A 17015-nucleotide genomic window follows, 5' to 3' on the forward strand; every position below is an offset into this window, starting at 1 on the left:
GCACCCAGGAACCTGTCCATGGGTGGAGTGGAAGCAAGGAACAAGGCATAGATAGCTATGCCCTCAACTTCAGTCCTCCTAAGTTTCATTCAGATGAAATGTGATGTTTTCTTTTGCAATGTTGCAAAGAACGTATAATTCTAAACAGGTGGTTACTTCCCTTGTAATTATCAAATCAATCATCCAAATCCTAAGGGAGTTCCCAGACCCATGAGCAATAATGATCCAAGATTAAGGATGTTATTAATATCCCTTGTACCATATTGAGCAGGGGCTAAAAGGGAGGAGTCCATCAGTCTGATTGCTGGCACTTTGTACTGTGTATTCCTGGCTTTGAATGCTCTGATTGAGTTGTCATTCAAGTCAAGCTGTGCTACTCAGGAACATTTGAATGACAATGGCGGGACAGGAGAATTGGTGTCTAGAAGGAAGAGGTTCCTTCAAGGTGGTACTATTCATGCTGTTGGTATTACTGCTACTGTCTGAGGCAATACATGTTGTTTGTGCTGCTCAATGTAAAATCAGTGACCCTCTTCCAGTTAAGCACAAGCATTATCACCCAGGAGACCTCGTCATTGGTGGTATTATTTCTCAGATCTACACATTTTTCATCCCAACATCCTTTGAAAGACATCTTTCTCACGAACTCCTCGATGATGTTCTGTAAGGGATTGGTTACTTTGCTATTTATTTATAAAATTTATAAAATGCTTCTCATCACAATGGGGTCTCAAAGCAACATCATTATAATCTTTATTCTTTTTAGGGGGAGTAGCTGTTCCGGTCTGTTTCAGGGTGGGGGCATCTAGCAGCTAACAGATTGGTGGAAATTTTCATGGGTCCGAGTTTGAAGCTTGTTAAAAGAACTCTCTACCACCAAGGATTATGTCATAATCAATGTGTTAGTCTTTAAAGTTTAAGGTATCAGAAGGCTCAAATCCTGGCTGTATATATTTCCAGATAATATTCTCAGGCAGGGTCATCTATTTGGCCTAATTTTAGAGTGGCAAAATGACTGGATTTATATTTCTTTCATTCTCCTTCCTTCCTTTTGTCAAAGAGGAGTAAGGAAGCTCAGGATCGGGAGCCAAGCATGGCCCTCAGGCCTCTCTATCTGCCTTTAGGGACTTTCCATGGGCCACACTTCTCACCAGTCCTGCTGGCTGCAATGTGTCTCTGAACTCTGATAATGCCTCTTGCTTGCCTTAATGGATACAGAGGGGCATGAGAGTCTATGTTGAAACTAGTCTACTCAACAAAAGTAGTGTTTACATCCATTGCTTTGCCCTCTTTCACCTCTGGTCCCACCTGCCACGGACATGTTGTCCGTAGGAGGTTGCTAGATGGGAATGCCATCCTTGGGCTGGGAAATGTTCCCTACCCCTGCTGTAGAGTGGCTGCCTTGTGTAGTTTAGGAACAATAACACCTGTATTATCTGTGTTTTGTTTTGGAGTGGTTCATATAATAACTCTTGGGAGCATGATTTATAGGAATACTGTACCCATTGTCATTCATTTGCAGACAAACTTCATAACTGTGGCTAGATTTTTAGACTGATTCATTGAAACCTTTATTCTCAGCTTTTATCAAGCTATACATGAGAAATATTCCAATATCTGTTACAGGCATCGCTTTAGTTTAGATCACCCTGAATGACATCCAGTCTTGGATTAAGTATGTTTTTGTTAGAGTGAAATCTTAAAGATATAGGGCCAGAAATCAGTCCCATTGCCTTGAGTGAAAATTAATCCAATGCAAATAAGCATAGGATGGTACTGCAAACTTAACATAATGGTTTTCTCCCAGTGTTTGATATTCCCTCAAGAAATTAGTCAGGGCTATAGTTGCAGTTTTGGGGCTGTCTCTCAGCTGACTGGTTGGTACAGCATAATAGCAGTGCAGGATACTGACATCTTGATTCTGTTGAATATTCCATATTGGAATAAATTAGGACAGATCTCTTTGCATGTTCTCCAGTCTCCTCTTTTATCTTTGCCTTTCCCATAAGCGCCTGAATTGTGGTCTTTGGTAAATGCTTTTGATCATTACTTGTAGCATTTTCATCATCTTCAACAGTGGAGATTAGAAGTGCAATCCTGAACATATTTTCTCCAAAGTAAACCTCACTGAGTTAATTGTGATTAACTCTCAGGTAAGTGTGTATAGCTGGAGGGGTGGGGAAAACCTTCTCCCCATGAGAACAACATTCTTTTGATGAAAATGTGTTGGGGGCTGCATGCCAGCAAATGGAAGGACTAATGGAAAAAGTGGGTCAGCCCCAGAACCATCCTTCACACTTTCTCTCTATTCTTCACACACAAATCCCTTTATCCTACCCCATACACTGTTTTTTTCTCTCTCTCTTTCCCAATATCTTTCTGCTCCTATCTCTTCCCCCTTTTGTTAACACAACAGTACAAGAGAGGTTATAAACCCATAAATCCTTAAATCAAAGTCAATACCAAATTACGCTATACAACCTAGTCATAGTAATAATAGTTGTACTGAATTCAGTTGGTATCCTGCAAACACTGATGAACATTCCTCTTGAAACATAGACATGATTTACATGTGTTGATTTCAGTCTGTGAGGTGCCACACAATTCCCACACCCCAAATTTCTTTCTGCAAAGTACTACACTTCTGTCTCTAAGACTTCTCTGGAAATCGGTATGTCTTGGATTGCCTATGTACCAAATTTCAACATTCATTTCTAACCAATGTGGAATTAAGTCTTCAATCTTGACATCCTGACCAGGGAAAGCAGGTCCATCTAACATTATTTCTTACACAACAGTACAAGAGATGTTATAAATCCATAAATCAAAGCCAAAATCAAGCTAAGCTTTTGAACTTGGATTGTAGCATCTGTGTGTTTACATGTGGTTTGCACATAATCTATATTCTAAGTAATCTGTGTTATTCATATGACACTGTTCCATCACACTACACTGAACTGGAGCATCTATTTCAAGCATACCCTATGTGATGTCTTACAGATACCATTAAACTCCAGCTTCTCTCAGCCTTAGCTAGCACAGTCAGTAGTCAGGATAATGGGAGTTATGATCTAACAACACCTGAAGGGCATCATGTAGGCTACCACTTATCCAATATTGTTCAAAAAAGGCTAAATATATATTCAATGTAGATGTAGCACATATGTTGACAGCAAAGGCAATATAATGCAGCAAGTAAATCTCATTGCAGATTGATGACTCAGACCTACCAGCATATCCTGGCCTTCGCATTTGCTATAAATGAAATCAACGAAAACTTTCAGATCTTAGCCAATCTCTCTCTGGGATTCCACATCTATAACAGCCATTTTGTTGCAAGCTGGACCTACCTTGCCTCAATGGAACTTCTCTCCACACGGGGCAAATTCATCCCCAACTACAAGTGTGATGTGTGGGACAATACAGTAGCTGTCATTGGAGGACCTAATTTAGATGTGTGTTTCTTTATGACAGTTATTCTTTGCCACCACACCCAAGAAGACTCGTGACACAAATATGGTATAATGTTATATTTATTAAATATAACAGACTAAATCCAATTACGTTCAGCCGATTGTTCAAATCTAAATTACTTCTGGCAGGTGAGGCTAAGCTACTCTATGAGGGAATACTCCCTCCCCTTACAAAGGTAAATAATTCTCCTCAGACTGTAACTCCATAGTCAAGGATGTGGGAGAAATTCTCCCTCCTTGCTATTGGAGGCAGGTGTGTGGTTCCAACCCCACACCACGGCCCCGCCGTACAGGCGTTCACCATGATGTGCAAGCTGGTCCCCACGAGGACACTCCCCAGATTCCCACCAGACATCAAGCCCTGATGGTTCCCTAAGGAGTGCCCTTTACCAGAATGCCTTAACCGCCTCAGTTTAACCCCACTATACCTCACCTGCCCAAATTCCATGCCACAAGAGGGGATCAGCTGAAGCTTGGTCCCCTCATACCACAGAGGAAAACAAACCCTCAAGACCCCGCCTAAGATCCTCCAGAAACAAATCACACCCCTGTTCTGAAAGATGAACTCCATCATCTTGAAACAAGTGCGGAAAATGGAACTTAATCCTGTCATGGGGAATAAAAGCACCGCCCAGGGATAAAATCAAATCCCTATTTTTTCTGTTCACCCATTTCCGGGACCTATCAATCCTGTTGGGGTGAATAGCACCCCTCCAAACCAGTCTCACAAGCATGTCAGACCACACTAATATGAGGTCAGGGTAAGAATGAATAAGCCACGTGAGATCGCGGGTGACCTTGATCAGCAAATCCATACCAGGCCGCTGCACCAAGTCATTTTCCCATAAATGGATCAACAAGACATGAGGTCGGCTAGCCGAAGACATGATTCGGCACACCAAAGGCATAAACGCGTCCCATAACATGCCCCTCCGTGCCTCCCAACTGACTGTCGCCCAGGCGGAAAGCTGCAGCTGCATGCCAGAAACCGTCGAAGAGGCTCTCCGGTGCGCCAAACAGGATAGAATGGCCACAAAGGACGATCCTAGCAGGAACAGGGACGCTTAACACACCTAAAGAAAACAAAATGAACAATTTATTAGAATCAATACCTAACATACGACTTGAAAGCAGGAGAACGCCACCTGCCAATTGCCTGTATATCACTGACACTCATGCTCACAAGGGCTGCGGCCGTGGCCGCCCCAATGCGAAAAGAATGCAGCCCATAAACTCTTGCATCTCGCCCACTGGCCAACAAGGCCCGCTGAACAACGGCCCAAAATTGAAATTGAGTCAGGGCAGAGCCATCCGCATGTATGAAGAGATAACGCTGGCCTAACGGCCTACAAGACAGGAATTGACGCATCGCCGACACAGGGCATAATTCAGGGACCTGGCAACCACGTAATGAAACAATAGCACCATGGCCTCTCTGATCAGTCTTAGAGACTCTTAAGGTAAGCCTAACAAAATCGGCACCTAATGTGCAATCGCCAGAGCATAAGGCCCAATAGGACACATCAAGCTTGGAGGGAACCAATACTTCACTAGGGCGAAAAGCACCATAGAACATCGTCAGAGTTACTGCAGCAAACAGGTGCGACTCATACTGGGATGAGCATAAAGAGCGAAACAATGCCAGGATCTGAAGGAGGACATCGGGCGTGACTGGCCTCCTCCGGTCAGCGGGCCTGGGAGCGGAACGCGACCAGCCCTCAAGGACCTTTCTGACCCTAAAATCTACAGAATGATCCGGCAGTCCCTGTGCCTTAGAAATAAAGGCCAGCGCAGAGAGGTGTCCAGCAATAGTAGAAACAAAATTATTTTGCCCTTTTAAATACAGCATGAACTGCAATAAATGGGATGCAGGAACAGGCCACACCAAAGGCAGGACAGTACTGGTACGGAAGGCTTGGAACTTCACAACAGAACGCTGATACGCTTTTTGAGTACTGGGACCAAGGGAAGAAGCAATAGCAGCCCCGACTTCTAATTGCCAAGGCTCCACAGGAAAGGTGGGACCGGAACCAGGTGCTGGGCTGCTCCAGGTGCAAACACCCGAAAGCGCGCGATCTGTAAGCGGGAAAGAGCATCAGCAACACAATTCTGTAAACCTGGAACATGTTGAGCAATGAATAGGACATTAAAATGCAAGCATTGCAAGACGAATGCGCGCACCAGGCGCATAAAGCAGGGAGATTTAGAAGTTTGAGCATTGACGACACACACCGTGGACAAATTGTCACACAAAAAACGTCCGGTGCGATTTTGAAAAGCCAACGGCCATACGTGAACTGCTACTACAATTGGAAAAAATTCCAAGAATGTCATAGCAGCCGTAATACCCGAAGCCCGCCACTGGGCCAGCCACCTCTCGGCGCACCATTGGGATCTGAAAATTATGCCAAAACCTAGGCCCCCAGCAGCATCAGAATGTACCTGTAATTCAGCTTCTAACAGTAATTCCTCCCGCCAAAAGGAGAGCCCATTAAAATCCTCCAAAAAAGCGAGCCACATGCGCAAATCTGCTCTCATCCCAGGCGATATCCTAATGAAATGGAAACGAGAGCGAACTCCCTTCATCACGTCACAGAGACGCCTGAGGAACGCACGGCCAGGTGAAATGACCTTAGAAGCGAAAACTAAATGGCCTACAAGCTCCTGTAATTGTGCCAATGTGACCTTCTTCAATACAAGTGCTGCACAAAGTCGTTGCCGCAGGGCAAGCAACTTATCCGTAGGCAAACTGGAAGACTGAGCAACAGTATCCAAATGAATACCTAGAAAAGTAAGGGAAGTGGACGGGCCCTCCAACTTCTCTGGGGCTAAAGGGATGCCCAATTCAGTGGTTAAAGCTTCAAAGGATTGCATCAAATAGTGGCAATGTGAAGAACCCGCTGGCCCAACAAACAAAAAATCATCCAGATAGTGGTCGGAGAAGGAAGAAGAGGCCCTCCTTCACAATGCCCACTCAAGGAAAGTGCTAAAAGCTTCAAAAGCAGCACAAGACACAGAACAGCCCATAGGCATTGCCCTGTCGACATAAAATTGGCCTTGAAATTTGAAACCTAACAAATCTACATCAGCAGGGTGTACTGGTAGGAGGCAGAAAGCAGATTTTATATCGCACTTCACCATTAAAGCACCTTACCAGCCCTGCGGACTACCCTAACAGCCTCATTGAAAGAGGTATATCTGACTGATGCATACATTGGAGAAATGCCATCATTAACAGATGCACCTTTCGGGAATGACAAATTATGGATGAGGCGATATTCCCCAGGCTGCTTCTTAGGGACAATGCCCAAAGGAGAAATTCTCAAATTGTCCAATGGAGGAAAGGCAAAGGGGCCTGAAATGCAGTCGGCAGCGATCTCCTTATTGAGTTTGGCCAAAACCACCGGTACAAGAGAGCTAATGGAGGGCTGATTGGCGTGGGAAGAAGCAACCCTGGGGACCCTCGAAAGGGATGCGAAAACCTTCTGAAAAACCCTGTAACAGGAAATTAGCAGCTCGACTATCGGGGTAACCAAGCAACAACCCAGCAAGCGGAATCAACTTAATAGGGCTACTGGCCTTGCAATGTACCGCCACTATTGCCAGAACCTCGTTTCGGATATTGTTGCTCCCCTGTACCCTGTCGAGCCTGACGGGCACGCTGGCAGGAGAAACTAGGGTGGGTGCCACCACACAGCCCACAGACATGTCAGAACCTACAGGGACGCCGGAGACACCTGCCAGCACTGTTAAATGCCCAACAGACTTGCTGGGGTTGAACCCAGTGCCCGCCGTGGCCGGGGCCAGGGGCGGAAGTCTGTGCGTGTGCCAAAAGGTGCCCACTATCAGCTCTATCGCCCAGAGTGGGCCTGGCGGGGGTCATAGAGCGCAGCCACAGGCCAGCATGCTCTATGTCCCAACGAAGGGTGGGGTCCAATGCGGCCCTTTGTCTGAAATTCTCATCATACCACAACCAAGCAGTCCCAGAGAATTCTCGAAAGGCACGATGAATAATGTCCTGGTATTTTATCATAGATAAGGCCCTAGACGGATAAGCTTGAGACATAACGCCCATATAAATTGTATAGGCGTTCAGCCAATTAGGCCATATGTGGTCAGCCCTCTTTTTCGTGGCTGCCTCGCGCTCCTTAACATCTTGACCTTCCTTAGGTTTCACCTCATTTTCACGAAAGAGAAGAGTGAACAAATCGATATACTCTCCACGCCAAATTTTTTCCTTAGTTGTCAGTAATAAATGATCACCCAAAGGAAGGGAGGTATCGCCTTTCGGGTATACTCCCTGAGGAAGGGACAACAAAGCAGGGGATTGGCTCGAGGAAGCCTCAGAAGGCTGCCATGGAGTCACAGCCGCAGCAGGCCATGTAAGCTGAGGCTGCTGCGGAACTAGCACACCCCCCATAAAAACAAAAGGTTGCGTAATACCACCTTTGAGCTGTGCCCCGGGCGTGTAAGGGGCTTGAGTGGGAACACTGTGAGCATGTGGCAGCGTGTTGTGAACATGTTGGGTGCAATCTGCTCTCCTGTATAAACAGCAGGAGAGGCAACCACTGGTGGCACCACATACCCGGAAGTCTCAGCAGAAATAGGCGGGATGCCAGTCGGAGGGATTGAACGTTGCCCATGAAATATCCCAGCCGCTGGAACCGGAAGCATAGTAGAAGACGCAGAAGATGGACCAGCAGGCGATCCAGCTGGAGGCAGCAGAACAGTGGTTTCCATGACAGGTGTTGCGGCTTCAAGAACACCGATCCTAGAAACCAAATCAGCAAGAATACACGATTTAGGCCTCTTGGCTGCCAAGCAAGAAGATTTCTTACCTGAAGGGGTGGAACTTGGCCCCGCCTCCACATCCACTGGCTGCCTGCGTTCCCTCTCTAGAGCTTCCACCCTAGCCACCAAAGCACGAACGGTTCCCATGTCTTCATTCTCATCGGAAGACTGGTGCTGCTGAGGCAGAAGGCGCTTTGAAGCCTGCTTCACCACCCGAACACCTTTTCTGTTGAACCTTCCTGGGTGGCATAGCAACTCTGCTTAGCCAGAAACAGAATAACAGAAGAAACCACAATTGTGAAAGTAGAACAATAATGAATCACAACAACTAGGATATACAAAACAGATAAATAGAATTCCAAACAACAATATAAAAGCAGAAATTAACAAAATATCGAATAGGAAACCACAAAAACCACCACACAAGAATTAAAATGAACAATCTATATCAAATTGAAATTAATATATATATATATATATATATATATATATAATATATAATTTTTATTATTATTATTATTATTATTAATTTTTTTTGAAGGAAGGGGGAGGGGATAAAAAGTGGGGGAGAAGGGGCAATAGGAATAAAGGGAAATCAAATTAGCAAACCTATATAAATGCGAATATTAAATTAATAAACCCCTTAATCAATTAATATAAACCTATCTACAAAAAAGAAACCAAAAAAAAATTAATTTGGGAAATAAACAAGGAAGACACACAGACTACAAACCACACTAGCAATACTAAGACTAGGCCAATAAAAAAGGGGGGGAGCAGATTGAACGGAAACGAAACTAACAATAACAAACCCGAGGGATAAAAGCAAGCACAGGGAACTTCGCCACCCCCAGCCCCCTCCTAGGAAGCCAGGCTGCACAGAAGGATCCCAACAAACGTTATCAAGCCCCAGTAAACTTAATAGTAAAGCACACAGCCGGCCAGCCGGCGGGTAACCGCCTAGCACGTGGGCGGACACCCGCAGCCCAGCTGATCGGTGGGAATCGGACTAGCAAACAAGCAATGGAATGGGAAGACCACAAAAAGGAAAACAAACAACGAAGAACAATAAATGAGGCAATAAGCAGTATAAACGATCACCACACGGACGCTGAAGGAGCCACTGGAAGTGGGAACCAACAGTAAGCGCCGCAAGGCAAAAAAGGCAAACGCTTGTGGGAAGGAGCAGCCTTATAACTGCTGCTCGAAGCCAAACCTGATTGGCAGAGCAAGCCCACACAAACTCCTGATTTCGAGAAGGTTCCCGAGTCTCCTCTTAATGTTGGGTGATGGCAAACACACCCCTGAACAGGAACGCCATTCTGCTTACAAGATTCCACAGGTAAGACGAGTGCCTGAGTATGCCAGCTCTGTTTCTCTGGATTTTGGTATGACATTTTGTGCTATAGAGATAGAAAGCATCACACTAGAGGCACCTCTTACAGGCTTCTTAAAGGACAAATCCTGACTGAGAAAGAGATTCCTTTTGGTTCATTCATTCTAAGAACAGCCTCTCAAATCCACTTTCTTGTCTATGGATGTCATCAAAGAAGGAGAAGACTATTAAGCAACAGAATTTTGAAATAACTCCTATTTATTTTCTTTATTCTCCTTACAGCTCAGATATGGCTCTGCTCCAGTGATGCCTGATCAAACCCAAGGAGCTTTCTTCCAGCAAATGTTCCCAAATGGGGAACAACAGTATATGGGGATTCTCCATTTGCTGCTGCTTTTCAGGTGGACCTGGATTGGAGTGGTTTGTTTACATCCTGACAGTGGAGAGAGTTTTGTGCAGACTGTGGTTCCCAGGTTTTCCAAGAGTGGTATTTGCTTTGAATTTATAGAATTTTTGAATAAAGTGGGACGGTTTAGCACAGACAGTCTTGAGATACTGGCTGTAGGGATCAATACCTACAAGGCTATTATGAATAGCACTGTGAATGTTGTGGTCGTACATGGTGAAGTTGAAACTATGATATTTTTGGGAATGTTTCCTCAGGTTTCAGATGTTGAGGATGCACCAATGAAGACAAAAGGGAAAGTCTGGATTATGATGGCCCAGATGGAATTCACATCACTTTCCTTTCAAAGAGATTGGGGCATAATCCATGGTGCTATATCCATTGCAATCCGCTCAAAGGAGATTTTAGGATTCCAGAAATTTGTTCAGATGAGAAATCCCAACTTGGAGAAAGAAGATGGCTTTATTCGGGTTTTCTGGGAAACATCATTTAACTGTCAGTTCTCCAACTCAGAGGGAAATGAGTTTGATGTGGAGATCTGCACTGGGGATGAGAAGCTGGAGACTCTTCCTGCATCTGTTTTTGAAATGAGCATGACTGGCCACAGCTACAGTGTCTACAATGCAGTCTATGCTGTGGCACATGCTTTGCATGCCATGCATTCATTCAGATTCAAAAGCAGAGGAATGGTGGACAGAAGGAAATGGAAGCATCTGTATCAACAGCTGTGGCAGGTAATGCCTTGAGGACACAAAGGCAGGAGAGCTCATCCTGGCCCAGTGAAAGCACGAGCCCAGCGAATGTGGAGACTGCTCCATTTGCTTGTCCAAATCTGGTTCTTAGTACTGCGCTGTCCACCACTTCCCACCTTTACACTGTCCGTGGCACTGCCACCCACCCCTGGTAACAATGCAAGGGGCTGGTCAGGATGATGCTAGGGCCCCTGGGGGCATATTGACCAAAGCCCTAAGCTCTTCATATCTGCATGTGGAACAAATGTCCCTCAACTGTACAGCAACTGAGAACCCTCCTTTCGTATCAAAGTCAGTATTTTGCCATCCGGCTGCTAGGATTGTCATATTTTCCCCTTTCAGCCAATTCACTGGTACTCTTGCTCACACACACACACACACACACAAAAGATCAACATAGATTTAATTCTTTTCATTATCCTTTATGGATACATTTCAATATCAGTAGTCTTCTGGCATTGTATGTATAAGTAATTTACTGGCCTGGGGTGCCTCTATACTGCCAGTATTTTGCGAGAGGGATTGAAGTGCATACCAGGAAATGTAGGTTTGCGTAACTAATGTGGATTAAATGCCCTACTGCAACAAATCCACTTAAGAAAACAAAACAAAAAATGGTGTTCTTGCAGTTGGGAAAGTGACAGGGAAATTAACTGAAAACACTGGATACAGTCTGACTTCTGTGTTAAGCGTTGTGCAAGCTTATCAGGACACATGTACAATAAACAGGTGATTTGGAAGAGCCCCAGGAATCTTCAGGATGAAGGGCCAGGTATAAACACTCATGCTATATCTAGCTTCAAGTGCATAAAAGCTTTTTAATTACTTCCACTTTCCTTCCTTCCTTCCTTCCTTCCTTCCTTCCTTCCTTCCTTCCTTCCTTCCTTTCTTTCTTTCTTTCTTTCTTTCTTTCTTTCTTTCTTTCTTTCTTTCTTTCTTTCTTTCTTTCTTTCTTTCTTTCTTTCTTTCTTTCTTTCTTTCTTTCTTTCTTTCTTTCTTTCTTCCTTCCTTCCTTCCTTCCTTCCTTTCTTTCTTTCTTTCTTTCTTTCTTTCTTTCTTTCTTTCTTTCTTCCTTCCTTCCTTCCTTCCTTCCTTCCTTCCTTCCTTCCTTCCTTCCTTCCTTCCTTCCTTCCTTCCTTCCTTCCTTCCTTCCTTCCTTCCTTTCTTTCTTTCTTTCAAGTATTTAAGTTAAGTTTTATTTTGTATTATTTTCCATGTCAGTTGTCCCCTTTTTCCTTCTTTATTAGAGCTTTTGCAGCCAGTGTTTAATATATCATGGAATTGATCATTTTTAATAGATTAATGTATACATATATTATTCATGGTACAATGGACAATTGATTTTAATGTTGTGTATATGTATGTTTATACAGATTGTCCTTGATCAAGGGTTCTTTCCACCCGAAACACAGCAATAAAAACACTTTTGTTTCCAACTTCTGCTTTTCACTGGCAAGGCACTTTGAGAGTTCCTCCTCTCCTTGCTTGTGGTACTATTGGGTGCCTCCCTCCTTGCTTTCCCCATGAGGACGATGACATAAATGATGATAAGGATACTGGACTGCTTAAAAAGACATACAAGGCTGTAAAAGCACTACTGGCTAGATCAAAGCTTTCCCATTAGCTTTGGGAGCGGGAGCGGGTTGATCTGCCAATCCGTTGCAAAATCTCTTTGAAGCTAAATTTTAAAAAATGCACTCAAGCTGCTCCCACCGGGTTTTACGGTAAAAAAGGGTGGGGTTTGAGTAGCATCATGTGCCCGTTTTCAGAAGAGAGAGGTGGAGTTGCACTGAAACTGGCAGAACAGTGAGTGTGTTTCTACCCCAAGTAACATATGCAATGATTTTTAAGGGACCACAAATGTCGCTTGTGGAAGATTATCACTTTGTTTTATACTTGCACCATCTTATATCTCCACATTACTTGACTTTTTTTTGTTTCAGTTTAGCTTCACCACTACCTGAGAAGTGTCTCATTTAATAACAGTGCTGGGGAAGAGGTTTCTTTTGACCAAAATGGGGAATTAGTAGCTGGATTTGATATAATCAACTGGGTGACATTCCCAAACCAGTCCTTTCTGAGAGCCAAAGTCGGAAAAATAGATCCCAATGCTCCCCAAGGCAAAATGTTGAGCATTTCTTTAGATGCCATTGTATGGCCAACCCCATTTAACCAGGTATGGTGAGTACACATTTCAAGGTGCATACATTGATTTGTCCAGTTTTCAAGAAGGTGTTCACTGTTAGTTCCACTGCTGTGTTGTATCATTCTGGACATCATTTTACATACCAAATGTTCACTTAGACAAAGCCTGAAGGTAATGCAGGGGAGAAGGATCATTTTGGTCAAATGTGGTAGTTGGCACACAGTAGGAGAAAGCGCTTGCCAATGGACATGGCCAGAACTGGCAGTGGGGAGGTGTTGCACTGTCCATAAGTACTGTAATTCTATATGCCGCTAATTAGCAGTAGGTTCCATTGAAGGAAAAATTTACTTTCAAGTAATATCCATAGGAATTGTAAAACTGTCACAACATGAAGAATAAGAATTAAAATGTAACCAACCAAAATGGGGAAATTACATCCAGTTGTCAGAAATTAGGCAAATCTTGGAGGAAGTGGAAATATTTACCCTGTGCTACCTAGACACAACACCATCTTGACTTTGAACATGATTTTCTGAAACCTTTTTCATGATGCCTCTCTGAAATGTTGCCAATTTGCCAGGCCAGCAGCAATAGCCCATTGGACGATTCCACGATTATATTTTCTGAGTGTCAAAATATTCACTACTTTCATTTTCACACATGACTTTTGCCAATTGGGTTATAGCAAGAGAAAAAAGGAAGGGGAGCCATTTTGCTGCTATGATTGCTTTCCATGTCCAGAAGGGAAGATTTCAAACCAGATGGGTAAGAAATGTCATGTTCAGAATTAATTGACTCTGGTCCCTCATTAGTACATTAGAGTTAATGAACACCCATTTCCTTCGTATGAGGAATTGTGGTGGTTGCTGATATGGGAATACAGTTGAATATACCGACTTTAGTATGTGTGTTCTTATGCAAGGATCCAAACGTTACAAACAGAAAACAAATTTTTGGGGGGGTATATTCAGAAAAGAATATGCTTTTCTGAATATGCTAACTCCTTGAGCAGATCTGCACCATACATTTAAAACACCTCCAATGCACATTTAAATCACATGACTTCCCCAAAAGAATCCTGACAACTTTGGTTTCCGTCTCACAGAACTAAAATTTCCAAGCAACCTTAACAAACTACAGTTCCTATAATTCTTTGTGGGAATGCATGTGATTTAAACGTCCATCAGATGTGTTTTAAATGTATGGTGTGGATATGCCCATAGTTTCTGTTTTTGTGTGTGAGAGATGCCACTTTCAATATGGAGATCAGGTTTTCCTGGTCACATGTAGGGAGATATTTCATTCACATCACATTTTAATACAAATTTAACTAACTTGCACTGCTTGAAAGTCTATCCAAAGAGAAATGCAGCTACCATTCAAAACCCTCCAACACTAGCCTTGTTGTTCTCCAACCAAATAATGTGTACAAAATTGTGTATATGAATGTGTATATGTATAAAAATGTATATACTGAAAATAACATATAAAGATCATTACATTAGGTAAAATTGCTTGAAAAATGTGTATTAAGAGAAATGATGAAGAATTGTATATTAAGAGAAATTTGCACTAAAATGCTGACAACCGTCCTCTGAAGATTGCTTTATAAAACCTGATACAAAAATGTGGAGAACTAAATGTAAGACTCAAAATAGAAAAAATATGGGAAACTGAAAGAAACAGAAATGGACAGATTTGTCAATTGTTTCTCACGGGGCTCTAAAATACCGACTCTTCTATTATTTCAACATCTGGGTTTGTGCAAATATAATTGGTCAAGAATGATGAGAACTGATTTTAAGCTTCCTGTCGACATGCAGTTCTTGAAAATATTGATTATTGTAATGAACTATATGTAATACTTTCTCTTATAGAAAAACATGTTTTGTTTTGGTTTTAGACATGGAATACTGTTTTCAGTGTCCAGATGATCATTATCCAAACAAAGGCCACGATTCATGCGTTCAAAAAGAGATCAGCTTCTTATCTTATGAAGAACCTTTGGGGATCACTTTGACTACTTTTACTCTTTCCTTCTCTTCCATCACAGCTTTGGTGTTTGGGATCTTCATTAAGCACCGGGACACTCCCATTGTCAAAGCTAACAACTGTAGCCTCACCTACATTCTCCTTGTCTCCCTCCTTCTCTCCTTCCTTTGTGCTCTGCTATTCATTGGCAGGCCTGAGAAACTGACATGTCTCGTTCGACAAACTGCCTTTGGCATCATCTTCTCAGTGGGAGTTTCTTGTGTTTTGGCAAAAACCATCATTGTGGTTCTAGCTTTTATGGCCACCAAGCCTGGGTCCAACATGAGAAAATGGGTAGGAAAAAGGTTAGCCATTTCTGTTGTTCTTTCCTGCTCCCTGATTCAAACCACTCTGTGTATTGTATGGCTGGCAACCTCTCCCCCTTTCCCAGATTCAGACATGCACACAATGACTGAAGAGATTGTTTTGGAATGTAATGAAGGCTCACTCATCATGTTTTACTCTCTTCTCTGCTATATGGGTTCTCTGGCCCTTGTCAGCTTCACTGTGGCTTTTCTAGCCAGGGAGCCACCAGACAGTTTCAATGAAGCCAAGTTTATCACCTTCAGCATGTTGGTCTTTTGCAGTGTTTGGCTGTCCTTTGTTCCAACTTATCTGAGCAGCAAAGGAAAATGCATGGTTGCTGTGGAGATCTTCTCCATCCTGGCTTCTGGTGCTGGGTTACTGTGCTGCATCTTTTCCCCTAAGTGCTACATCATTCTGTTAAAGCCTAAACTTAACAATAGGGAGCAGCTACTGATAAGAGTTAACAAATCTGAAATAAGTGTTTCCCCATCTGGATGAAAGTTATTGCTGGGCCCGAATTACTTCCCACTCAGTGTAGCTTTACTCTGTTGGTGCAAAGTGCTTGAGACATAGCTCCCATCTCCATGTCACCCTTGCAAGTAGTAAGGCAAGTAGTATGGGTGAGAATCATGCTAGCCATGTTTTATTCAATTTACATGCAATCTGTAACCCTGGTTAATGTGACACATGGTTTGTAAATCCAGTTCTCACCATGGTTTCACACCATGCTGCACCCTTGGTCCTTAACCATGGTTTAGGCATTCAGCTATATTGTAAACCCAGAATAAACCTCTTGATATCAGCATCAGGACCTCAGTTTATAGGAAGACTTTTTACTGGATTCTCTCATTTTCCTTTCTCCAACAAACTTCTCGTCTGTCTAATTATTGGGGTCTCCCACATTTGACTTTTTTGCATTAAAGAGTTCCTCATTACCCCTGCTTTTGCCGTTGTTTCAGCATGGCCACATCAAGCCATCAACGTTAATCATGGTTAAGGTGTGCTGAATTTACAAATTCACCTTAAGCAAAATCCAGCTTTTAGATTCGCCCTCCCCCCCATCTTTCCATGTTATACTAGGAAATCTTGTTGCATGCCACTGAAGCCAGCTGATGGTTATATGATAGTGCTAGATGAAAGGGTGCCTGCAAACTATCTACCTGTTCTTTCAGGGAAAAAGCAACCCCATCCAGAGTAGAATTAATACCAATTACCCCAACATGAGAACCACCAAGATACTATGCCTCCATCAACAGGGTTCAATTTCTGTTTATTGGTCTTCCTCCCACCTGTTATTGACTCCAGACACCAACTTAGCATCTGCACACAGCCTCACTTAACACTAATGGTAGAGAGAAGTAGAGTTTCTCATGCCAAGTCTTTGGGTGGTCTTAGCCAGCAGCTTCATATAAATATTAAAGAGCATGAAGTATTTGATGGAACCTTATGGTTCCCCACAGCAGAAGTGCCAAAGGATCAAGCAGAAACCCTCTATTGCTTCTTTTAAAAACCAACCTGCAGGTAAGAGGAATACTACTGTATCACCATGACCCCCATGCCATGCTCCCAGAACCAGTCCAAAAGGATATCACAGCTGATGTTATCAAAAGGTGCTGAGACATCCAGGAGAATCTACAGGGTTATACCCCCACATCCTCTCCATCCATTAGGGCTACCAAGGCTGTTTTGCTGCTAAACCCTTGTCTGAACTTGGATTGACATACTTCTAGATAATTCATTTTATCCAAGAGTGCCTAGAACTGAAACAACACCA

General features: G+C 43.2%; 1 pseudogene; it reads left to right on the plus strand.

Annotated features, from left to right (window-relative positions):
- The first annotated feature begins 397 nt into the window (after positions 1-397).
- Positions 398-15739, plus strand: LOC133367342 (vomeronasal type-2 receptor 26-like; annotated as a pseudogene).
- Positions 15740-17015: the final 1276 nt, after the last annotated feature.

This window comes from Rhineura floridana, chromosome 11 (assembly GCF_030035675.1).
Source record: "Rhineura floridana isolate rRhiFlo1 chromosome 11, rRhiFlo1.hap2, whole genome shotgun sequence".
Lineage (NCBI taxonomy): Eukaryota > Metazoa > Chordata > Lepidosauria > Squamata > Rhineuridae > Rhineura > Rhineura floridana.